Genomic DNA, 25,047 nt, shown 5'->3' on the forward strand with positions numbered 1-25,047 from the left:
TGTGGTCTGGATGAAAGCTGGAGGCATGTAGGTAAGTATAGAAGTCAGTAGGTTTCCAGTATAGGGTGGTGTTTATGTGATCATCGCTTATTTGCACTGTAGTGTCCAGGAAGTGGATCTCTTGTTACATCATCACAGGACCTAACCACATCAGCCACACCATCAGGGGCTCGTTCACCTGCACATCTACCAATGTGATATATGCCATCATGTGCCAGCAATGCCCTTCTGCCGTGTATATTGGCCAAACACGACAGTCTCTATGCAAAAGAATAAATGGACACAAATCAGACATTAAGAATTGTAACATTCAAAAACCAGTAGGAGAGCACTTCAGTCTCCCTGGACACCCAATAACAGACTTAAAAGTGGCCATTCTTCAACCAAAAAAACCTTCAAAAACAGACTTCAACGAGAAACTGCAGAACTGGAATTAATTTGCAAACTTGACACCATCAAATTAGGCCTGAATAAAGACGGGAGTGGCTGGGTCACTACAAAAAATAAATTTCCCTCTGTCACCTTCTTGTCAACTGTTGGGAATGGGCCACATCCACCCTGATTAAATTGGCCTCATTAGCACTGACCCCCCAACTTGGTAAGGCAACTCCCATCTTTTCGTGTGCTGTATATTTATACCTGCCTACTTTTTTTCACTCCATGCATCTGATGAAGTGATTTATAGCCCACAAAAGCTTATGCCCAAATACATTTGTTAGTTTCTAAGGTTCCACAAGGACTCCTCATTGATTTTGCTGATACAGACTAACACGGCTACCTCTCTGAAACCTAACAAGAGACAGTAACATGCTTAAATATGATGTAGTGTCACTGTTTAGTTCCATAATTTAGGATTAGGTCATTTTGCAGATAGAGATTTAAATACACTGTTCATACTGAAGACCATTTAAGTCTGCATCCCCAGCCTTCCTATTTTTATGCTGCAATCTGTGGTTAAAATGTAAAGCCAGTGAGTCTCAGAGGAATTGAAAATATTTGTATACTTTTAAGAAAAAGCAGAGATTAGGAAACTGCAAAGTTGTGATTCTCTTTTCCTAATGCCATGGTCAAATTTTCTCTGGAATAGATCTTCCTTTTCAAGTATCCAGTAATTTTTTACATGTTGCTATACATGTAAAAGTACAGAGTAGACATGCAAAATAGTACTCTGTACTAGTAGGACCGAATTTCTTTCTTTCTTGCTTTCTTTCTTGCTTTCCCCATGGAAATCAATGGAACAAGTCACATTAAGCATTTGTGTAAGTGATTTGCTAAATTTTAAAGTTGCCTTCTATCTGCAGTCATGCTCAGATGGCTTATTTTTACATCAAGCCTTCCTGCTATTAGGGTTTAATTCAGTGCTGCCACCTCCCCTTCATTCCCATGTAAAGACCACATAAACTGGGGTTTGAGAGCTTAGGGGAAGGAATCCAAATCTTTGGCCTGGAGTGCCTGCCAATTCCCTCAGCATACCTCCATGGCACTCCATACCTATGCTGTATTTCAGGCATTCTGAGGATGGATTTTCAATTACAATGCCAGTCTCTTTTTAGCAGTCCAGTCAGGACTGATAGAGTAACCCACTGGAAAGCAGGATTTTCTTCCAGATGTTGTTGTAGTAGTAGTAATAATATGTATCACTTACATCAGGGGTTCTCAAACTGGGGGTCGGGACCCCTCGGGGTCACGAGGTTATGACACGGGGGGTCGCGAGCTGTCAGCCTCCACCCCAAATCCTGCTTTGCATCCAGCATTTATAATGGTGTAATTGTGTTTTTATTTATAAGGCGGGGGTCGCACTCAGAAGTTTGCAGTATGAAAGGGGTCACCAGTACAAAAGTTTGAGAACTACTGACTTACGTGCTTTAGACTTTTTTCAAAGTGTTCAAAAATTAATAATCCTTAGTTCTGTGAAGTTTGTCTGTATAAAGCCTGTACGTATGTAATTATACTTGTGTTAATGTTGCACTCACTATTTGCAAGTTCAAGATATTACTTGCTGTCAAGGTCAATGGAATTGAGCACTGAATTACAGGCTGATCTAATACTCACTAGTACAGCAAATGTTGCACCTAGGAGGCAAGTGACCAAGATCCAACCCTCCATCTTTTTCAATGTACAGTACCTGAAATGTGAAGGGAAAGTGTTTTGCACTGGTTAGTTCTACCAGAAAAGACCAGTGCAAACATATTAGCATCTGAATCTGTTTTACATTAAACTATCAGTAACTGTCAAGGGCAAGTCTTCTATAGTCCATTTGGAAAGTTACGTCATTCATTTTTAAGCATTGGGTGGAAACAGCATCTCAGTGATATAATGCCTTTGGATCTTGTATATCATTTTGAGACAAAACATGATTATTTGAACCCTTTTTGTCTCCTCCAATACTTCTGTGATCTCTGCAGGCACTTCCCTGTAACTTTGAAGCCTCATTCATGATAGTTAAAGGCATAAGGGCTGAATGTCATTCAAAAGTAACGTAACAGAACTTGCCAACACACTTTAAAAAGATTCTCAGATAAGAGTGCTGGTGTAGTCAGGCCTTAAACAATCAAAAAACACCCTCCTCTCCTTCCCCCCCCCAAAACCCCCACAAACAAACAAACAAACAGAAAAAACCAAACCAGGTTTTAGCAAATGGAGAATGTGCAAAAAAGTTTGAGGTCTAAAGTTTACTGTGCTGAATTTTTGCACCTGTGTTGTTCCAAAACCCTCAAGAGATTTGTGAGAAAAATTGATAGAATTATTTCTCTTGAAAAGCTGTTCTGGGGACTGCTCCCTCACTAGAATAGCTGAATCTCTTCTGCTGTTGCTAGTTGTTTTATTTTGTCTTCTCATTTATTTTTATCCTAGAATAGAGAAATGGCCAAATCATTGCTTTAGAATTTGTTGCTGTGCATTTATCCTAAAAACAATTTCTCCTGTTAGTACTACATGATGTGCCCTCTCCACCACAAACCATTCAGAATTCCATGAGCTGAAAGTATTTACTTGTGCAGAATTAAGATGCTAAAAAGTTTTTTTTTTCTCCAGGATAGAAGTTTTCAGTGTTAGAACATGTTTTATACATTATTTATGCTTTAAGAATAGGGATATCAATTAAAATATTTCTTCCCCAATTAAGATATTTCACACCAATGAAAGTCAGTTCTGAATGAAATACATTAAAGCATGAATTTGGCCACATTTAAAAAGAATGGCAAGATGCATCTACTTTCTCAGACTACATTCACTGTGAGCGCCACTGTGAAATCTTGGACACTTAGCCAAATGGTTAGGTCTTTCTTCATTCTTGCCTTTACAGCTGGAGAGGAGCAGTGTTTCACTCTTATTTGAAATAATTAAATAACCCAATTTAGGCTATGTAAAGGCTTATACCACAGCGATGGGCAAATAAAAAAAAAGCGTAAGAGTAATTATTATAATTCATTTTGCCAAATTAAACTGTACAATCTTAGGTTAAAATTTGTTTTGAAATATAAGGATAATAATTTTCAATTGTGAAGTATTTTAGATATGTACCACAGGCCTTCTTACTAATCAAAGATATTGATCTGTGCTTTCCAAGAACATACTGGGTCAGACCAAAGGTCCATCCAGCCCAGTATCCTGTCTGCCGACAGCGGCCAATGCCAGGTGCCCCAGAGGGAGTGAACCTAACAGGTAATGATCAAGTGATCTCTCTCCTGCCATCTGTCTCCACCCTCTGACAAACAGAGGCTAGGGACACCATTTCTTACCCATCCTGGCTAATAGCCATTAATGGACTTAATCTCCATGAATTTATCTAGCTCACTTTTAAACCCTGCTATAGTCCTGGCCTTCACAACCTCCTCAGGCAAGGAGTTCCACAGGTTGACTGTGTGTGAAGAAGAACTTTCTTTTATTTGTTTTAAACCTGCTGCCCATTAATTTCATTTGGTTTTGTGGTTTTCATCATGATTTTATATACCTCTATCATATCCCCCCTTAGTCCTCTCTTTTCCAAGCTGAAAAGTCCTAGCCTCTTTAATCTCTCCTCATATGGGACCTGTTCCAAACCCCTAATCATTTTAGTTGCCCTTCTCTGAACCTTTTCTAATACCAATATATCTTTTTTGAGATGAGGAGACCACATCTGTGTGCAGTATTCAAGATCTGGGCGTACCATGGATTTATATAAGGGCAATAAGCTATTCTCCGTCTTATTCTCTATCCCTTTTTTAATGATTCCTAACATCCTGTTTGCTTTTTTGACTGCCGCTGCACACTGCGTGGACGCCTTCAGAAAACTTTCCACGATGACTCCAAGATCTCTTTCCTGATTAGTTGTAGCTAAATTAGCCCCCATCATATTGTATCTATAGTTGGGGTTATTTTTTCCAATGTGCATTACTTTACATTTATCTACATTAAATTTCATTTGCCATTTTGTTGACCAATCACTTAGTTTTGTGAGATCTTTTTAAGTTCTTCACAGTCTGCTTTGGTCTTAACTATCTTGAGCAGTTTAGTATCGTCTTCAAACTTTGCCTCCTCGCTGTTTACCCTTTCACCAGATCATTAATGAATAAGTTGAATAAGTCCTAGGACTGACCCTTGGGGAACATCACTAGTTTCCCTTCTCCATTCTGAAAATTTACCATTTATTCCTACCCTTTGTTCCCTGTCTTGTAACCAGTTCTCAATCCATGAAAGGATCTTCCCTCTTATCCCATGACAACTTAATTTATGTAAGAGCCTTTGGTGAGGGACCTTGTCAAAGGCTTTCTGGAAATCTAAGTACACTGTGTCCACTGGATCCCCCCTGTCCACATGTTTGTTGACCCCTTCAAAGATTAGTAAGACATGATTTCTCTTTACAGAAACCACGTTGACTTTTGCCCAACAATTTATGTTCTTCTATGTGTCTGACAATTTTATTCTTTATTATTGTTTCAACTAATTTGCTCAGTACTGACGTTACACTTACCGATATGTAATTGCCGATACTTCTAATTACTTCTAAATTACTTTTAATTACTTCTAAAAAGTAAATTTGTCAGACACCAGAATCCAGGGTTGGTATTGTTCCCAAAATGTCACTGAACTCACACACTAATATTTTTCCTTTTGTTGTTGTTGCTCTGTTTTAACAGTATGACCACAGAGGAAATACAGAACAAGAGATAGCGTACTTAAATTGGTCTATGAGAAGGTTTAAGTTTTAAATTTGCTATAAAATAACATTATATGAATGGATCACACTTACCTTTAGAATACTCTGATGAGTTCTGTGTACAGTACAGGTTCTGCTGAGCTTGATACTTTAGAACTCTTCCTACTTCTGCACAATTTAAGCCATTTTCACATCTAAAGCAGCCAATTAGCACTCAGAAAAAGAATCTGGATTGGAACTCTGTTGAACAAATAAGTTGACTAAAAGTGTTCTAGTTTAAGAATGTTATTTTGCTAACTATAATCACAGTGAGTCACCACTGGTTTATGGAACGGACCTAGTTGTGAGTCAGCCATTCTACCCACTCTGCTTGTAAATGGCACAAGAGGATATGCTGAGCTGTACGTACGCTACGCAAGTGGAGATTGTTCCAAGGAATCTGTTCAGAAGGGTCAGAGCAGATGACCCAACATATCAGTCCATGGCCAAACAGCTGTCTATTTTCAAGCATCTGACCCAGTTGAACTCTGTGCTTGGCAACACTATAAGACACCCACAGAGCCAGTGCCAAATTTTACTGGAGGGGGAAAATATGGAAACCAGAAGAAAAATGTATCTGTCTGATACAGTATTGTTCACGATATGAAAGGGCAATATGAGCAGTTTCATTCACAGAGACCGCATAACGATTCCTGAAGCCTAGATGTTGAGGCATGTTACCATTGGAAAATGCAATAGTAATGTAAATGAAGCCAGAGGTTTTGTGTAGCTTGTAATTTCAAAGTTTTGTAAGCATTCACTAATTAGATGTTGAGGATAGTTTTCCTCCAGTAAGCAAGTGAGACTAGAAGTAGATGGATGGTCATTTGGTTAGATGGTAATTAGCTATGGTAAAAGCATGGAGTGAAAAATGCCCGTCTGCATTAACTGATAACAAAATCACCAGCAATAATTGCCAACATTCCTAAACAGTACAGAAAATCCTTACATGTCACAAGCTGCCTGTTCTGCATCACTTTTACAGAACTTTCCGATTTTATCGTTTTGACGGGTTGATCCTTTTTTGCCCCCTGTTGGGTGGTAGAGGGGTCTCTAGCAGCAGCTTCTATTCATCAAGAGATATTCAACTGGGCAGATATCAGCAGAAGGCTGGCCTGATGAACCGTCCAAGCTAGAGAACTAATAGGGGTTGGGGAGGGAAGGGCCCAGCTGAAGGCCAAGATATGGTTGGCTTAAACCGCAACCCCAGCTCCACAGAGGAGAGCTGGGGACACCTAACCACCAGATCCACAACCACAACCCTGGGCCTGGGAGTGCCAGAGAGGCTGAGGAGCTACTGGAAGCAGGGTCTCAGAAACAGACCAGTGAGAAGCTGCCCAGGAATCCAAACCCTCCGGAGGAGAGGACCATAGGGTGAACCTGAGGAATGCCCTGCAAGAGGACCATAATAGGAAACAGGCTGGGGCTTGAGAGATTGGCACTAACCACTGGGACCCACAAATGGGTGAGCTTGGGCCTACCAAACCCAACAGGAGGGTCCATTAAGGCCTTGAGCAAGAAAACTAAACTCAAAGATGCCAGTGACTGTACACCCTGAGCCAGGGGATGGGCTTCTTAGCACCCTGAAAGGGGAACGGGTGTCCAATAGCTAGCCAGAGGGCTATGGTTGTGACAAATGACAAACAGGTGGGCTGGACTGTGAGTATCCTTCAGAGAAGGAGGGAAACTGAGGCAGGCTTCATGGGTTTTGCTTCAGGACAGTGCTGCAGACCGAAGGCAACCATTAACACATAGTACTAGAAGTGGGATCTAAGATGTCCTCTGACATCATGGAGGGATGACAGTTCAGAGCGAGGCCTACCAGATCCTCCATCATGATACGTCTTACCTTCTAAGCTGGTCCACGGAGTTGCACCAATAACTCAGAAGTTTTGGTATGAGGCTTGGCAGCCACAGCATCAATGGGACAGACCTGGGCATCAAAACAGGTGGAGATCTATGATCCAGTTGATTGGATGCAGGATTTATGAGTGTGAGGGGCACATAAGATGGGTCTACCTTTATGGGAACAAAGGTGGACAGGCCAGCTGACATTTACAGGATGTTGAAAGAGTGCAGAGGTCCCAGATTTTTAGAGACATTTAGCCAGGGCTTAGCAGGGAATAGGCCAAGAGGAGAAACACTCTTGGGTGCTAATTGGCCTGACCACACAGTATGAGCAAACAAAGCATATGTGGGAGAGTAATTGTTCCAAGTTGGCCAATGAACTGCTTGTGTATCAGTCTCACTTCCCTGAACGGGTCCCCAACAACGATTTGAGAGAGAGAAACCCTTTTAATCCAAACAGAGTTTCTTTGTTCTTGTCAGTTCCTGGGCTTTGGTCCTGCCTATCAAAACCAGTTTGGTAGGATCAGCAGAAGCCAGACCAGAGTCTTTGGAGCCAGTGGGTCTTCCATTGTCCCATAACAACCCTTGAGTGTTTACTAAGGGGAAGTTTGTTTTGAGCTGCTCTTCCTGTCCTGCTTATTTTTCCTTACAGACCACTATTAAACTAAACCAATATAATCATACAGTAAACAGCTCAATAACCACATCAGTGTATAATATTGATAAATAATTACAGAGCAGCTCCACTTCCATCACACACATTAATAATATAAACAATAATACACATAAGGTTTGTATTTAAGAAGGAATACAAAAATAGAAAATGATACAGGCTATCACAGTGGCCAAGTTAATTTTTCAGGAACAACCTTATTTTTTGGACTATTTGATATTTCAAACTTTATATTATACGAACACAGGGTTGCCAGCTTGGTATTTGGTATTTTTTCCCTTAAATCCCCAGTTCCTCCTAGAGAGGTCATTAAGTGAGAATCCTAACTTCCATTTAAAAAAAACAAAAACTTTTGCTCTCATGGTTGTGGAGAAAAGCCTGAAAGCATGTATCCAAAAGGCTGAGGAATCAGAAGGCTAATAAACAGAACCCATTTATTTTTGTTTTTAAATATCTTGTGAGTTTTGGGGCTGACTCATGATTTTTGGATGCTTGAGGCTGGCAGTACTGCTAATGCTAGTGTTGTGCAGTATTTTATTGGGGAAACAAAATCCCAAGAATTACGAAATAGAATTCCAAAGCTCAGACACAATGGTGATGTGTGGAGGGCGGGAGTGTATCTGATGTTTTACATATACATATTCCGTATTTTCCGGCGTATAAGACGACTGGGCATATAAGACGACCCCCTAATTTTCCAGTTAAAATATAGGTTTTGGCCTATACTCGCCGTATAAGACTACCCCCCCTTCCGAGGCTGAAGAACCCACCACCGAAAACCTGGTAGGGAACCGCCCAGTGAGTACCCACGTCCTGCCCCCCCTCAGAAACCACAACCCATAACCCCCCCTGCCCTGCTCCTTGTCCCCTGACCACTCCTTCCCAAGACCCCCAACCCTAACTCCCCCCCAGGACCCCACCCCCTGCCAAACTTGCCCCGCTCCCTGTCCCCTGACTGCCCCGACTCCATCCACCACCATCCCAACAGACCCCAGGAACTCCCACGCGGTGCTTACCCAACCCCCCCTTCCCCATCCCGTCTGCCCCCCCAGAACCTCTGCCAGTACAAAGTAGCTGGAAAGCTATCCTTATGAGGGTCATGCTGGGGAATCCATGGGTGGCATATAGGTAAGAGAGTCATTGTCAGGATTAGAGGAGGCAGAAAGGTGTTTTAAAGACACTCTTGTCTTCCTTCGTCCTACTTCAGTTGTATTGGATTAAGTCCATGAATTTGGGAGGCATGTTTTACCATCAGACTACATGCAGAACTTTCACTGTTGTGAATTGAGTGCTGTGTGCTCAGATCAAGAGTACTGCATGTCCCTATGGAATTTGTACTAAAGTACTGGCTTAATCCAACCCCTCCTCCCCCGCCCCAGTCCTGGCCCTGGCCCTGGCCTCTTACCCCTGCCGGGGGCCAGGGTCGGAGCCGCAGCCGCAGCCGCAGGGCCCGACTTCCCGGGCCGACACCAGGACCGGCGCTGCAGCCGCGGGGCCTGACTCCCCGGGCCCGGCCGACACCGGAGCCGGCGCCGCAGCCACGGGGCCGGCTCCCCGGGCCGACACCGGGACCGGCGCCGCAGCCGCGGGGCCCGGCTCCCCGGGCCCGGCCAACACCGGAGCCGGCGCCGCAGCCGCGGGGCCGGCTCCCCGGGCCGGGACCGGCGCCGGAGCCGGCGCCGCAGCCGCGGGGCCTGGCTCCCCGGGCCGGGACCGGTGCCGCAGCCGCGGGGCTGGCTCCCCGGGCCGACACCGGGACCGGCGCTGCAGCCGCGGAGCCCGGCTCCCCGGGCCTGACCAACACTGGAGCCGGCGCCGCAGCCACGGGCCCGACTCCGCGGGCCGACACCGGGACCAGCGCCGCAGGTAAGCCGTGCCGTCCTGCCCCCTCCCCCACACCCACACCCACACGCCCGGCTTACCTGCCCACTCCTTTTTTCAGGCTTCCCGCGAACATTTGATTCGCGGGAAGCCGGGGAAGGGGAGGAGAAGGAGGGCGGAGCGTTCATGGGAGCGGTGTCATCTATTAAGCCTGCTCGGATTGGCTGAGTCAGAGAGGCAGGCTATTACAACCTTTGCCAATCCGAGCAGGCTTTGTATGCATTAATCGCATACACCAGTGAGACCCCTCCCAGGATTGGCTCAGCCGAAGCTGAGCCATACCCGGCGTATAAGACGACCCCCGATTTTGGGGTTTTTTTTTAAGTTTAAAAAGTCGTCTTATACGCCGGAAAATACGGTAAACAGAAGTTGTTTGGCTTTTGAAGCTTAAAAATCTGTAGTATTCGTCAACAGGGTATGGAAATTCTTTCAACTGGGCCTAACCTAAAATAAATGTTCTTGGCCAGGTAGGTGTCTACCTGGTGGAGTTTATACCAATTCTGGCAGCTTTGAGATGTTCTGCCGTATCTCAGAAGACGATGGACTAAATTTTGACCTCAGCCACACAGGCACAAATCCAGAATAGCTCAATTTATTAAAATAGAATTACACTGGATTCAAATCAGTATAACTGAGATCAAATCTGGGGTAAGAACTATGGAAAATGAAAGCCCTGTATTTTTTTATAGTAAATTTGAGACATATGTCTAAAATATGGAATGAAATGCTCAGATGAAATGCTCAATACCATCTTCATTAATAATGTGATCTCTTTAACTGTAATGTAGCAGCTGACCTTTCAAGCATTTTGTGTTTAAAACTCTTTGCTGCTCAGTCAATATTTACTTCAAGAATAACAGTGCATTTCATACCAAGTTAATGTAAACAGAAGCAGCTGTAGGTATGCTGTAAGTGATTAACATGCAATCAAGGCTATCTGTGCATCTTTTGTTTGTAATGAAAAAGAAAGAAGTATTTCTAGTTTGGGGGGGATGAAAATTAATACTTCTGTTTTATCCACTAGAATATGCTCGAACATCTTACGAAGAGAGGAGAGCATGATTTAGGATTGCAGGGTCAAAAAAGAACATGCACTGTTCTAGGGGCACTGTCATCTTAAAAATCATAATGTTCTCTGAAATCCTTTACTAACTATTGTTACAAGAAACATCTCAGATAACTATGTGACATTTGAAGAAAAAAATCTTTTTTTCTATTTTTCGTCTTTCGTTTTTTTCTATGTGTTTGGTAGGTCTTTGAGAATAATCAGTTTTACTGTTTGCTGTGGATGCTCAGTCAGTTTCCCTTTCTGTTTGTGTTGGGTTTTGCACACAGCAACAGGAATAAAGAAAAATATTTTAAAACAATAGAAAAACATTAAAATCTCAAAAATTGAGGACTCTGGGCAGGTTCGTACCTGAAAGTTGATGAAATTTCAAGTTGACAATATCTTTTCAATACATTCCCCTTATTTTATTTCTGAGTTCCTAGGATAAAAGATCGAGGAGAAAATGGAGAACACATGGAGTATATTCAAAAGCAAACAAAAATAACCCTCTTCTCCCAGAAGTTATGTACACCCGCATATGTTTATTTCAGCAGAATTATTGCAGGCTTCTAGTGAATATAAAATGTAACTAGCAAATGGGGAATGAGTAAGTTAACTGTTTTAGTCAGAAAGATAGGGGGAAATTATTTAAACACACTCCGAGTTCTTGGGAAGGCTAACTTAACAAACTCAAAAAGAACAGGAGTACTTGTGGCACCTTAAAGACTAACAAATTTATTTTAGCATGAGCTTTCGTGAGCTGCAGCTCACTTCTTCGGATGCATAGAATGGAACACACAGACAGGGGATATTTATACATACAGAGAACATGAAAAAGTGGAAGTATGCATACCAACAGGCAGAGTCTAATCAATTGAGATGGGCTATCGTCAGCAGGAGGAAAAAAAACTCCTCCTGCTGACGATAACTCATCTCAATTGATTAGACTCTGTCTGTTGGTATGCATACTTCCACCTTTTCATGTTCTCTGTATGTATAAATATCCCCTGTCTGTGTGTTCCATTCTATGCATCCGAAGAAGAGAGCTGCAGCTCACGAAAGCTCATGCTAAAATAAATTTGTTAGTCTTTAAAGTGCCACATGTACTCCTGTTCTTTTTGCGGATATAGACTAACACGGCTGCTACTCTGAAACTTAACAAACTCAAGCAGTTGAAGTGAGGTCATACAATCACAGTATGCTAAGAGCAAGCGCATGAAGTAGTGTTTTACAGTTCATCTCTCCTACAGAGTTTTTTAAGCAGAGAGCACTCTACATATGGCTGTGAATCTCCATGGGCTGCAGAAAGAGTTTGGCTGATAATTTCATGAGCCAGGACATGGTACATGGGAAACTGCTGTTCCTTTAAGAAAATGGCGTTCCCCTGAACTAAGCACTAAAAGCAACCTTTTTCAACTCTTCACTTCAGCCAGAGTTGCCTGTATCTATGGAATGGCACTTTCTTAAAGGTACACTGACGGCATGTTAGAATTTTGTTTTACAGGATGGTGAAATCACTGCTAAATTAAATAACATTTCTCTTCAATTAGTTCAGATTTGTTATAGCAAATGAGCAGAAAACAATGCAAGTTGTGTATTAAATATTAGACCTGCTAATCTGTAACCCACTCAATTTTCTTTTTTTCCTAATAGGGTAAATTAGCTGGTTCAGTTCCTTTTTATGTGGCTTTTATGTTTTGTTTTGTTTTTTCTAAAACTTTATATATATATATATATATTTATTGTGCAAGAATGTGTTTTGAACAGGCCAAAGTTTTTTTTTAAAAAGCATTTATTTTGCAGACTGAATTGTTTCTTACTCTCACACTTATGGTAGAATGACAAAAGTATGCACATTTCCAGAGAGATTCTGGTGGGAAGGTATGCATGAAACATGATGTACAGAGCTTAGGCGTACTTGTGTAGTTGCTGGAAGAGTTTAACAGAATCAGGAATTTGGGGCACACATTCATACTTAGAACATGCAAGTTTACACATAGCTGATACATTTGTCTCTTATCTACTTCGTAGCTCTGGTTCTGTGGAGCAGAAATTTTCCCCCTACAGGCTTCCGCCCCTTTATTTACAGTCAATCTATGTACAGGACAATACAAATAGTACATCATAAAAATATGATAGTGAACTCATCCATTCTGTTTTTCCAGTATGTGACCTAGCAGGACTGCACCTTGTTGAGTCTAATTTTCTTGAGAGTCAAAAACCAAACACGTCTTGATTGAGACTTTCGTGCAAGCGTGGAATATTGTATAGTGGATTTATTTATACACTTTTTCCTGAAACATATACATTTCAAACCCTGGAATGAATGTTTTAATAAATATTTTAAAAGAGTGCACCCTGCTGTTAAAAGCAAACAGTTCTTTTCTGCACATTTACAGAAGACCCTATTTGGAAGGGAAAGAGTAAAACTGATTTCTGGCTACTGGGCACTTTTCCACTAAACTTTAGTTCTCTGTGGAAATCTGGAAAAAGTGTTACAAGAAAATAAAGCTATAACTGACTTTCTCTTTCTCATCGCCAATAAATTGAGAAAATTCTGCAGAACCTGTTTTCTAGTAGGAAAAAATGGAATTTATTATGGTAAGACCGACCCGAGAAACATAATTTCTTTTAAATCCATTAATTTTGTTCCTGAAAGTATGAAATAATGGATGCTATTCTTATTATTGCTTTCGGTTCTGTTTGGGGATGGGGCAATATTGACCATATTTTTTGCATTCTGTAGAGGGTATCTGTTTCTATTTTGTATTGTATGCTGCCTATCACCATAGTATCAAAGCCCCTTCCACAAAATATAGATTGGCAATAGCATACTCCTTAGAGGACTTAAAGCAGCCTCTGGCTGGGGTTACAGAAGCTCTGCTTCAGGAATAATTTTTGGGTGGGAGGACAGTGGAAGGCAGCAAAGGACAAGAGACTAGTTTAAGATAATAATATTTGTTTAACAACACAGTGCTTCACAATAATAGGTTAACACATGTTCCCTGCCTAAAGCTTATTAATGTTTGTTAAAGTATTTTTTGCTGCATCTATTACTTCAGAGGCTCTTGTTGTTGATCCTACTCCCATTGAAGTAAATGACAAATATACCACTCCAGTGGGAGCGAGTGCATGCCTGTAGTACCAGAGATCATCAGGAAGCAGTTTTAAGGTTGAATTGCGATGGTGCTGTGAACTACTTTCACAGAGGTTGGCACCAAAATAGACCGAGGTTGAGAAGAAGTATTAGCATAATTAAAAATTGAGATAAACACACACAGCCTAGCATATTTCATTATCATTTTAAGAGGCTTATCCAGCCCAAATGAGCCTGTAAAGTTGCTATCTTTTGGGAATTATGAGCCTGTTAGGATGTGAAGCTGTAGAGTCTGCAACCCAGTGGTTACGAGAGAATAATCCTGCAGTAGTTGAAGAATGCAATCTGCAATTTTCTTCTTCCCAGGGATAGAGTCCATGTCTTCACCCAGCCTGACTGCTATAGATGACAATTAGATTTAAGGGAATTACATCAGGCGATGCACTAAGCAAGAATAGATTCTTCTCCAGCTGACATTTTCAGTAACAGAAATAAAATTAAGTAAATTCTTGTGGGGTGGAAAGTTCAAGGCTATTTCTGTATCTCCTGGATGGACTCTGTATGAGACAGTTGTGCATTGAATGCAGTGGTTGAATCTCTGCCTCATTTGCTTCACAAATTGAAAAGTGTGAATGAGGCACAAAGGTGTGCGTCTGTTTAAAACAACCAAACAACAATAACGAAAAAGAATGAGGATGTTGTTTAAAGAACTGGTTTGGAATCCAGGAGAAATGGGTTATGTTTCTGGCTCTGCCACAGAGTTCCTGTGTAATGTCGGGCAATGAATTTAAACTGAAATGTTTGGAGGTGGCCACTAATTGTGTTTTTCTCATGTTGTTGGTGCCCAGCTTGAGACACCTCAGAAGTTCAGAGCTCCACAGGGAACTATAGGTGCTCAGCTGCTCTAAAAAAATCAGACCCTCCGTATCTCAATTTGGTCAGCCAGTAATTGAGAATCTCAGAATTTCTGGACACTTGCAAATCTTTACCTTACTTACCCCCTGCCATGGTTCTGTTAAATGGAAGAAATAAAACTTTCTAGCCTCATGGGGATTTTATGAGGAAAATTCATTAACTGTTTTGAAGCACTCATATAGTATAGTGAGAAGAGACACAGAAAAGACACCATTTGAAAAACAAACAAACATTCTTTATTCAGTGCAGGATTTGAACAACGTGAGTAAATAACGCTTAGGGCCACAGGCGCTGACTTTCTCATTTCCCAGGGGTGCTCCACCCTGCTCCATCTCAGGCCCTACCCTGACTCTACCCCCACCCCCCAAAGCCCCACCCCACCTCTTCCTGCCCCTACACCGTCTCTTCCTTTCCCATTCTGCCCCCTCCCCCAACCGCGCCCTGCCATAGACGATTGGTGCCTCTCCATACAGGGGCGGGGGCACGATCTAAAGGAGATGTCATGTGACTGGTCATGTGTTCCCCCCCCCCCACCAATCCATCTCCCCGGCCCAGCCTGGACCCCCGATCTCTCCCCACAAGGAGGAGCTAATGGATCTATGGAGCTATGACAATTGAAGCTAATGGAGCTAAGCCAATTTACACCAACAGAGAATTTGGCCCAACAATATGTTTTTGCAGAAGCGCCATCTCTGGACAGGAATTAAATGATCTTGTTTTGCATATGTTAGCGTACCTATCATACTAAGGAATGTGAGAATACTTTACATAGACAAAAGGCCAAATGATGAAAGCCTTCCAATGCATGGAACTCTCACAGAAATCCACGGTGGTCATGTGTATGCAGAATAGCTGCAAATGGGGCCTACACCAGCATAACCATTCCTGGTGCACTATAGCCATGTAGCAATTGTGACTTTACATAACTATAGACAGCATTATGATTTTACTACTTTAAAATGCAGACTTTAAATGCTTTACTATCTTGGTTTATCTTAAATAAAATATATTACATCAACTAAGTCTATAAATTACTCTTCTTAGTAAAGGACATAATGCTGATGAGAAATATATAGCTATTATAATCTCCAAAATGATAGCGTTTTGTAGTCTTGTATTTTAATAGAAGTATTGGGCTGTACTGAATTATTTATTTGATACAGTTATGCTTTAACAGAGGTTTTCACACTTTGTTGTGTTGTTGTGCCGGGTTTCAGTTCTTCTGTCCTCACAGCAGGACATGGAGACAAATTGTATTCTTCTTCCAGATAATTAATTGTTACAAGGCTATTGCAACAAACCTCTTCAGCTTCCTGTCTTTGCATGCCTATTTTGAGCCACTGTCAATCTCTTAAAATCTAGGATGTTGGTTTTTTTTCTTTTTACTAAGCTCTTTCCTTAATAAAGCCATAATGGAAGGTAAGATTAAAAGAGGTTTGAATGGGTCTTTCAGCTGATGAATTCATGTTTTAATTAGGGTATTAATAAGATTGGTAAGAGGAGCTAAGCAGCTGCTGCGTCTGCCTCACACAGACAGATTAAAATAATTGGATTAAAGAAAGCTGTTAGTTCGCTATTAGAGAGTTTAAATAGGAGCAGAGGGCACTTAGCGGGCACACCAGCAACAGCAAATTGTAGAAGGGAGAGAAGAGAACATCAGAAAGCTTTTGTGTTTTATGCAAAAACAGATTTTCAGTCTGCCCCCTATGTTGGTGTTATTTTTCTGCTTCAAATGCTTTGTGAATGTGGCCACCCTATTTGCTTACCCTTTCATTCAGCTGTGTTGACTTTAAGGGCCCAGTTTTCAGAAAGAGAGTTTGGACGTCTGCATGCAAAAAATGCTCTCATGTTTGTGTGTGCCAATGGGCCTTGCCTTTTAAAACATTGTCCCTCAGCATTTTGTGTACACATCTTTCTGGTTGGTTCGCAGCTTGTTCAGGGTAAGCACTTGGCGAGCCGTGAAATGCTTTGTTTACCTGAGCGTCCACAGGTACGACCGCTCGAGGCTCCCAGTGGCCGCGGTTTGCCGTTCCCGGCCAATGGGAGCTGTGGGAAGCGGCACAGGCTGGGCTTGCCCTGAACAAGCCGCAAACCAAGTTTGGGAACCCTGAGCCAGGCTGTTCATAGTGGTGGCAGATGACAGAACAAGGAGCAATGGTCTCAAGTTGCAGTGCGGGAAGTCTAAGTTGGATATTAGGAAAAACTATTTCACTAGGTGCAGCACTGGAATGGGTTACCCAGAGAGGTGGTGGAATCTCCATCCTTAGATGTTTTTAAAGCCTGGCTTGACAAAGCCCTGGCTGGGATGATTTAGTTGGTTTGGTCCTGCTTTGAGCAGGAGATTGGACTAGATGATCTCCTGAGGTCTCTTCCAACCCTAATCTTCTATGATTCCATTATATAAATCTTTAGTGCATCCATCACATAAGTATCTTGCGATGCTGGTACAACAGTGCCATGCGAATGCCTGTCCTCACTTTCAGGTGACATTGTAATTAAGAAGTGGGCAGCATTATCTCCCGGAAATGTAAACAAACTTGTTTCTCTTAGCGATTGGCTGAACAAGAAGTGGGACTGAGTGGACATGTAGGCTCTAAAGCCATTTAAAGTCCGGTCGTCAGCGCAGCGGGGCTAAGGCAGGCTTCCTGTGTGCCCTGGCTCTGCACAGCTTCCCGGAAGCGGCTGGCATGTCCGGCCCCTAGGCACAGGGGTGGGCAGGGAAGTTCTGCGTGTTGCCTCTGCCCGAGCGCCGGGTCCACAGCTCCCATTGGCCATGGTTCCCCCTGGCCATGCCTACACCTAGAGGCTGGACATGCCAGCCGCTTCCGGGAGCACCACCAACCGGGAGCTGCCTGAGTTAAGCACTGCAAGGCTAGAGCCGCACCCCAAACCCCCTGCCCCAGGTCGGAACCCCCTCCCGCACCCAAACTCCCTCCCAGAGTCCTCAGCCCACACCCCCTCCCGCACCCCAGACCCCTACCCCATCCCTTAGCACCTTCTCAGAGCCTGCACCTCCTCCCACATGCCTACCCAGCCCTGAGCCTCCTCCTGCACCCAACCCCCCCGCCTCCAGAGCCCACACCACCTCCCACACCCCAATCCTCTGCCCCAGCCCTGAGCCCCCACCTGCACCCCAAACCCCTCATCCCCCAGCCAGAGCCTGCACCCCCTGCCCCAGCCTGGAGTCCCCTCCTGCACCCTGAACCCCTCATTTCTGGCCTACCCCAGAGCCCACACCCCCTGCTGGAACCGTCACCCCCTCCTGCACCCCAACCCTCTGTCCCAGCCCAGTGAAAGTGAGTGAGGGTTGGGGAGAGCAAGCGATGGAGGGATGGGGGCTGGAATGAGTGGGGAGCGGAGCCTCAGGGAAGGGGACGGGACTTGCGGCAGGGGGCGTGGCAAGGGTGTTCGGTTTTCTGCAATTAGAAAGGTGACAACCCTAAGTGTAGCAGAGGTTTACTTAAGAGATAAAGACTTCTCTCAAATTCACTTATTAATTTAAAATAGTTTGCCAAAGATTATCAACTGAATCCTAGTATTTCCTACTGAGAGGTGTCCTGGGACACATGAAAAATACATTGACGCATATCCACATTGTGAAAAAAGGTGTACAATAAGTTAGGGCACAGTGGCATCTGTTAAAAATAATGGTGCTTCTTGCAGACAGTGAAGGCAAATTCCATGCTAAAGCATCTTAGTAAGTAAATGACTAACCACCATTTGAGCTTAGGCCTAGAATCTGAAAACAATTTTCAGTATTTAATTTAGGGTAGTAGGTATTTTCCAGTAATTGCTGATTTTGAAACAAACAAATAAGTGTTTTATTATACAATGTATGCAGTTATATGACTCAGTAAATTATTCTTTTATCTTGTAGATTAAGCCAGCCTACCTCATGCGTATTCACTGATGCCAAGATGACATTGCAGCACTTGTTTAAATCAAATGTTGTCCACATAATTCATCTTTTTTGTATCAATTGACTGAGGTGTATTGAGGTACACTCAAAAGTTCTCTTTTTTACAAAGATATGTAAATATACTACTTAACAGTTTTCATAAATTTGTCAGTGTATATTCTGAAAGCAAGTAATTGACAAACACTTAAACTGATTAGCTATATTAAGTGGATTTGAAATTGCTTCTGCTGTATGCACAGGTTGCTTTCACTCTTTTATTTTCACCCACGAAGGTTAATATTGTATAGGGCTCATAAATAATGCTTTTTTTTTTTTTTTTTTGGAATGAGTGACTGAATGTAATAATTGTGAGCTCCATCAGAACTAAATGTGTATAACTTAGTGTGATCATGGTTTTCCTGTGCACCCTTAGGCCAGATCCTCAGCTGCACCACTGCTCACTTAGCACTAAGGTGGCTCTAAAATAGAGCTCGTCAGAAAATGGTGTCTTTTTTAATCAAAAATTGAAATATTTTTATTCAGAGTGGTGCTGTCATGCCTCATGGGAGTTGTAGTTTGGGTTCATTATGCTCCCAGTCATTCCTATGGGTCAGGCTTTCTGGCCAGGCTGCATCTTCAGTGATGTTTCCCCTGTTGGTGAAGGGTGGGGATAAGTCCTAGGAATCATTGGCCGTGGTTCATCATGGGAATAGTAGTCTGGTCAGAGAGCCAGACTCATTCGGGAAGTATGTTAGCATAAGGTGTTTGAACTTCAAGTCCCATGAGGCATGGCAGAGCCATTTTAAATCAAAATACATTTGGTTTTCAGCCCAAGACTGTCTGTTTCTTCAACAAAATAAGAATTTTTTTTAATGGAAAGCAGGCACTTTTCACACTTTTTTTTAGTTGCAAACTCAGTTTCCCATTGTAAAACAACTTTGATGGACATTTTTAGACCAGCACTACTCTAAAGCTGTTCTTTTATTCCCCTGGGGCCACTGGAGAGTGGATTGACCCTTTGCATAACATCCTTCACTTCTCTGGAGTGGGGGTTAGGGTTGCCAACTCTGACTGAAGCTATTCCCAGAGATTTTATTTTTCCCAACAGGACGTAATGTCATTTTCTTAAAATATCCTATTAAAATCTCCCAGATTTCTTTCAATACTCACCAGGAGATCAATGCTGATTCTGAGAGACTCAAGGCCAATCCTGGAAGGTTGTCAACCCTATTGTGGCTCTGGACTGGTTCTTGGAATTTTGCACAATTCAAAATTAGTGAAAAGTTATATAGTGCACATTCACAAAAATAAAGTTTTCAACTTTTAGAACTTTGATGAGACTAGTTTAATCATTTTAAAGTGATATTATTTACTTACTGAGGTCTAGCCACATATTCAGTTTCAAGTCTTAAGGATAAATAATTTTGAGTCTGAGTGCGAAAGAACCAAATCTAAATAATGGGGAAAGTGTATTTTCTTTCTTGTTCACAGAACTCGTAAATGGATGGTTGGATTTTGCTCAAAGTTTAGGGCTAAACTGTGCTGGTAAAATTTCACCCCAAATGGAAAACTTTTCAGAAAGCTAGGAGCCACTTGTAAACAAAAGCAGTTTGGAGTGTAAGAACCCTTCTCAAATATGATGATGTCTAGAGCAAGGAATGTAATGATAAACTCATCTAGATATAGTGACATTCTCCAAAAAATACCTCGACATGTAGACTGCTAGTTATTGAATGTGATGGGATCTTTATTTAAGCCAAAAGGTATTAATACATTGGAACCTATGAGTGATTAGGAAGGAGGGTTTTTTTATTTTATTTTTTTATTTTATTTTATTTTATTTTTTGCTGTTAAGATGTATTTCCAGCTTCCAGTAACTGGATTACAAGTTCAAGGTGAAGATGATAGCTTTCATAGTTAATCACTTCAGTAAGGGTTGCGAAATTGAATGATTCACTGCAAATCTGTTTTATCTTTCTGCAGTCAATATAGAAAAGCTGATAGCATAGAAGTCTTGTGTGATTATTGGGCTCTGTATGCAAAGGCACCACAATACGCACCAGAGAGATGATAGTTCCACTATATATGACCTTAGCTGGAATATTGTGCCCAGTTCTGGATATTTGAATAACAGAATTATAGAAATAGGAGAAAATTCAAAGACTAACAAGAAAAGATGAATTAGATGGAGAAGGCTTTTTAGGAAAGATTTAAAACACTAAATACGTTTAGCTTAGCAGGGGATGTGATCATTGACTACAATAATCTGACGGGTGAGATAAATTGTTTACTTGAAACTTCCATGATTTTGGCTGAGTTTGAGGTTTAAACAGTCTTTTAGGGCATATTACTAAAAGGTTGGTGTTCAACCTTAATTGCAGCGGAATTAAGTTGTCGCTTGGCTAGTTTGTGTATGCATATACTACTCTTCGTTACTGAATGGTCTTACAACTTCTCAGCTGTGTTTCAAAGGCTTTTATTTAGCTATAGATAAAACAGAGTCTCCTTTAAAAACCAAGTTGTAGAACCATATGCTTTTGGGGCTTGCCTGAAAGCCATTGAAGTCAATGAACTTCAATGGGCTTTGGATCATGCTCTTGGATGGAAGGATTCTGTTTCTCTCTTTAATGTTTCTGTGCATGAATTAGTGACCATAGTGTGCAGCATAGTGAAAACCATGCAGTCCCAACTGGCTCTATAGGCTGTTACAATAGAATACTTAGTGAAGTTGAAAGGTAATTTACTGGAAAGCAGCTTATAGTGTAAAGCACATGGCAGATTTGAAAATGTTGACCTAGGTTGGGTCTACAGGGTCACTGATGATCTGAAGCTATATATTCTGTATGGATAAGGTGATTTCAAATTTTCTAGTGTTCTCAAGGCAGTGTTGGAGGATGGTGTTAACAACATTTGGGTATATGTCCATCTTTTCCAATGTTGTTGATTTTTTAAATATTTTACTTTAACTTTAAAGTATCCTGGGTTTCCAATTTTAAAATATCAGAGGGGTAGCCGTGTTAGTCCGGATCTGTAAAAGCAGCAAAGTGTCCTGTGGCACCTTATAGGCTAACAGACGTATTGGAGGATGAGCTTTCGTGGGTGACTATCATGCATCCGACGAAGTGGGTATTCACCCACGAAAGCTCATGCTCCAATCAGGGGCGGCTTTAGGCCCCAGCACGCCAAGCGCATGCTTGGGGCGGCATGTCGTGGGGGGGGCGCTCTACCGGTCGCCGGGAGGGCGGCAGGCGGCTCCGGTAGACCTCCTGCAGACGTGCCTGTGGAGGGTCCGCTGGTCCCGCGGCTTCGGTGGAGCATCCGCAGGCGTGCCTGTGAGAGGTCCACCAGAGCCGCGGGACCAGCGAACCCTCCGCAGGCACGTCTGCGGGAGGTCCACCGGAGCCGCGGGACCGGCAACCGGCAGAGCGCCCCCCACGGCGTGCCGCCGTGCTTGGGGCGGCGAAATCGCTAGAGCCGCCCCTGGCTCCAATACGTCTGTTAGTCTATAAGGTGCCACAGGACTCTTTGCTGCTTTTACAATTTTAAAATGTCATTTTATCCTTCAATGTTTTTTTAATCTCTTTTCCCTCAAATTGCTGATGTGCATTAACAGTCTTAACGGTGCGGCTTTGCCTGGGGTGGGCTCTGAATTTGATTAGGAGTCATACAGACAACCTTTTATTTCAATACCAAATAACTCGACGATGATATACAATCAGCCAATTATTGGGCTCTGTATGCAAAGGCACCACAATACGCACCAGAGAGATGATAGTTCCACTATATATGACCATATGCTTTTGGAATCTCTGTCTTCTTTTTGTTGGGAGAGCAGTTCTATGAGGTAAAGTCATATCAGCTGAGAAACAAAGATGTCATTTATAGTGGTGATTTGGTAAGTTGCCATGTGGAGTAGAACTGCAATCAACATAACTAGTGATTCAGAGTTTGTTTTTAATTAGACTTCCTCCTCCTCCCACCTCCATTTTATAAATGGCAGTATAGTGCTCATAGACTGTGAATACAACAGACTTTATTTAGGAAGCAAAATCTTTATCAAGGAATTTTTCCCCTAGCAAACCATAAAATATTTAGCCTCCGTGTTGCTTTTGTTTAAAAGATGTTTGGGGTATAGGTTTTGCTTGTTAGGGCAGAGGAGGTTTAGAAAACAATTCTTAAAAACCTATCTTGGAAGGACAGGGAAAACATCAAATGCTTCTTAACATGCTCAAAGTGATTTTACCAGATGCTTCCAACATTCTTTGGTCTATTCCTAATAAGGAAAGCTTGCACAGTTAGTCCAGTTATGAGTTTGTACAGCCATGTGGAAGAAGGATTTTTTTTTTAATGGGGGAGGGAGAGGAGGGAGACATGCCCCTTCTTAACCACTCCTTGTACTTCTTCAAAACAATCCCATTGAAATAAGAAGCAGGGAATCCAGTTGCAATTTGTCTGCTTCTCTCCCTGTTGTCACTCGCTCTCTCACACACGCTCACTTCATGACACAACTCACTGAACTTGCTGAGCTTACTTTGAAACAGACAAATGAAAAGATTATTTTATTTTGTTTTGTTTTTGGTTTCCTAAGATTAATGATAGTAGAAGTCTCTGGGAGCAAAAGGTATGGTGGGAGTCCTAGTTGCTCCAGCTGGACTATTTCTCAGACACTTGATACATAGTTTCAGGAAAACTGCATTATTTTTTTACAAAAATTCTAAATCGAGTTCTTGTTCCAAGTGTGGTTTGATCAAATTAGAAAAGACACCGGAGAAGCAGCAGAATTTAGTTAATGGGTAAGCAAACAAAATGTGTATATATGTAGTGTGCTAGAGATAACTGTAATGGAGTGTTTGTGATGACTCTAACTTAGTGCATTTTAATTTTTATTTGCTGTAGCTAAATTTTAAGAAAACAAACACTTCTTGCTTGGTAAGAAAAAAAATTGGCACTTAGTTTGTGCCTACCACTTACCAAGCTCTGAAATCTATCCCATCAACAAACTAAAGGCTCTCAAAGACCTTTTATTTTTAGACTAGTTTCATGATCTTGCATGTTTTCATAGCTAGCCTGAGAGAAGCAAAATCCATATAATGATCGGTGGCATTGTATGTTTCAGTTGATTTTGTTTAAATGGCTTAATCAGATGCGGAGCTGCTTTGAAATCTGTGTAAGTTTGTTTTTCTAAGTGTGTGTGAAGGTTCAACCCCAAAATATACAATTATAACTGCATAGATTCCTTTATGCAAAACACCATATCCTGTAAGCCTTGTGTTTTATAGACTAGCTAAACTGCCTTCATGTCTCTCTAAATTCCAGTTAGTTGCGGTGATTTGTAGTGTAGAATACGAGCTGTTCATCTGTTGGCTCAGTCCTGGAGGAGCTTGTAACTCTAGCAATTGTTTCTGTTTTTCATAACATTGGGAACTTATGGGCTAATTTTCCCTCTCCCTGTCCAAAACAAATGAGCTGCTTAAAGCAAAGAATGAAATTGCAGCCGAGTTAGCAGGCACACAGTCTGAATTTGGGGTACCTGAGATTAGAGGGTAATTTATAAAAGATTCTTCTCTTGATACTTCCTGCTGATGTATAATGTTTTTATTTGTATTTATTTTTAATTTTCCATGTTGTTTTTATGGAACTATATGCTGAAAAGAAAATCAAGGAACACTATCAGCTTTAGTGTCAGAGCAAATATTTGTACAGTGAGCCATCAATCTATTTTAGCGTCATGTCCACAACTGCAAATAAGCAGATACAATTTTGTAAACATGTTTTCACCAAGTAGCACGGAAGTGGTGACATTTTCATATGTGCTGCATGATCCTCAAATGCAGGAGAAATCAGCCCAAAAAGAACCAGTACTAATCCAATGCGTAAACAAGGGCAAACTGATAAAATGGGAGCACTTGTGAGTGCCCATCAGCCTTCACTCTATATTCTGTAAATTTGCACTAATGGCCACTGTTATGATTTTCAGTTTAATTTCTGCTCTGAGAAGGGTTTTTTGAGCAGTGTAATCATTAAAGCATCTGCTTGTTGTGGTTGGGAACTGGAATACAGAAGATATGGCAGTGCCAAATATTGGAATACATTGGGTCCTTGTCAAAAGGTTGCAACTGACTACTCAGAGTGTTACAATTCTGAGTTGTTATCCAAGTTCCTCCTACTTTATAAATCAATTAGCAGGACAGAGCAGGTTGGGGGGATGTGAGAAAGAGAGAGAACACATGAGCCGTATAGGTGTGAGAACAGTCTGTGAAACAAAGATGAATGGGTAGAGCAGTTATGTAGCACATGAGTTGAAAAATTCTTCATCCGTAAGAGGTATTTATTTATTTTTCAATGTATGAAGTATGCCTGTTACCAGTTTTAGGTGTCTATACTGTACATCTGTTGTAAAATAATTGCAATATGAGTAAATAACAGCAGAAACTCAAATAGACTCAAAAAAACCTCCCCTTACCATAAAAACCTCCCTCAAAACTCAGCCCCCCACTTCCGCAACTCAGAG

The 25,047-nt window shown here is 41.9% G+C and overlaps 1 protein-coding gene and 1 long non-coding RNA gene across 4 annotated transcripts in view; one reads left to right on the forward strand and one right to left on the reverse strand.

The window, feature by feature from the left end:
- The window catches only part of LOC123348561, a 13,652-nt gene extending 3,995 nt beyond the window's left edge, over window positions 1–9,657 (reverse strand). Inside the window, exons 1-5 of the long non-coding RNA XR_006573215.1 lie at window positions 9,620–9,657; window positions 7,026–7,109; window positions 5,231–5,377; window positions 2,695–2,849; window positions 2,053–2,125 (exon numbers count right to left, since the gene is read on the reverse strand). This is a non-coding gene — a long non-coding RNA (uncharacterized LOC123348561). The remainder of the gene's footprint in view (window positions 1–2,052; window positions 2,126–2,694; window positions 2,850–5,230; window positions 5,378–7,025; window positions 7,110–9,619) is intronic.
- Window positions 1–25,047, forward strand: part of ARHGAP6 (Rho GTPase activating protein 6) — a 507,104-nt gene that overhangs the window by 367,204 nt on the left and 114,853 nt on the right. The window contains exon 1 of one of the 3 annotated variants that reach the window (XM_044985866.1): window positions 23,030–23,329. The exons of the other annotated variants lie outside the window; for them this stretch is intronic. The gene's annotated coding sequence lies outside the window, so the exon portion shown is untranslated. Of the gene's footprint in view, window positions 1–23,029; window positions 23,330–25,047 lie in introns of those variants that run through there. 3 annotated transcript variants of the gene reach the window in all.

The sequence above is a fragment of the Mauremys mutica genome, chromosome 1, assembly GCF_020497125.1.
Source record: "Mauremys mutica isolate MM-2020 ecotype Southern chromosome 1, ASM2049712v1, whole genome shotgun sequence".
Lineage (NCBI taxonomy): Eukaryota > Metazoa > Chordata > Testudines > Geoemydidae > Mauremys > Mauremys mutica.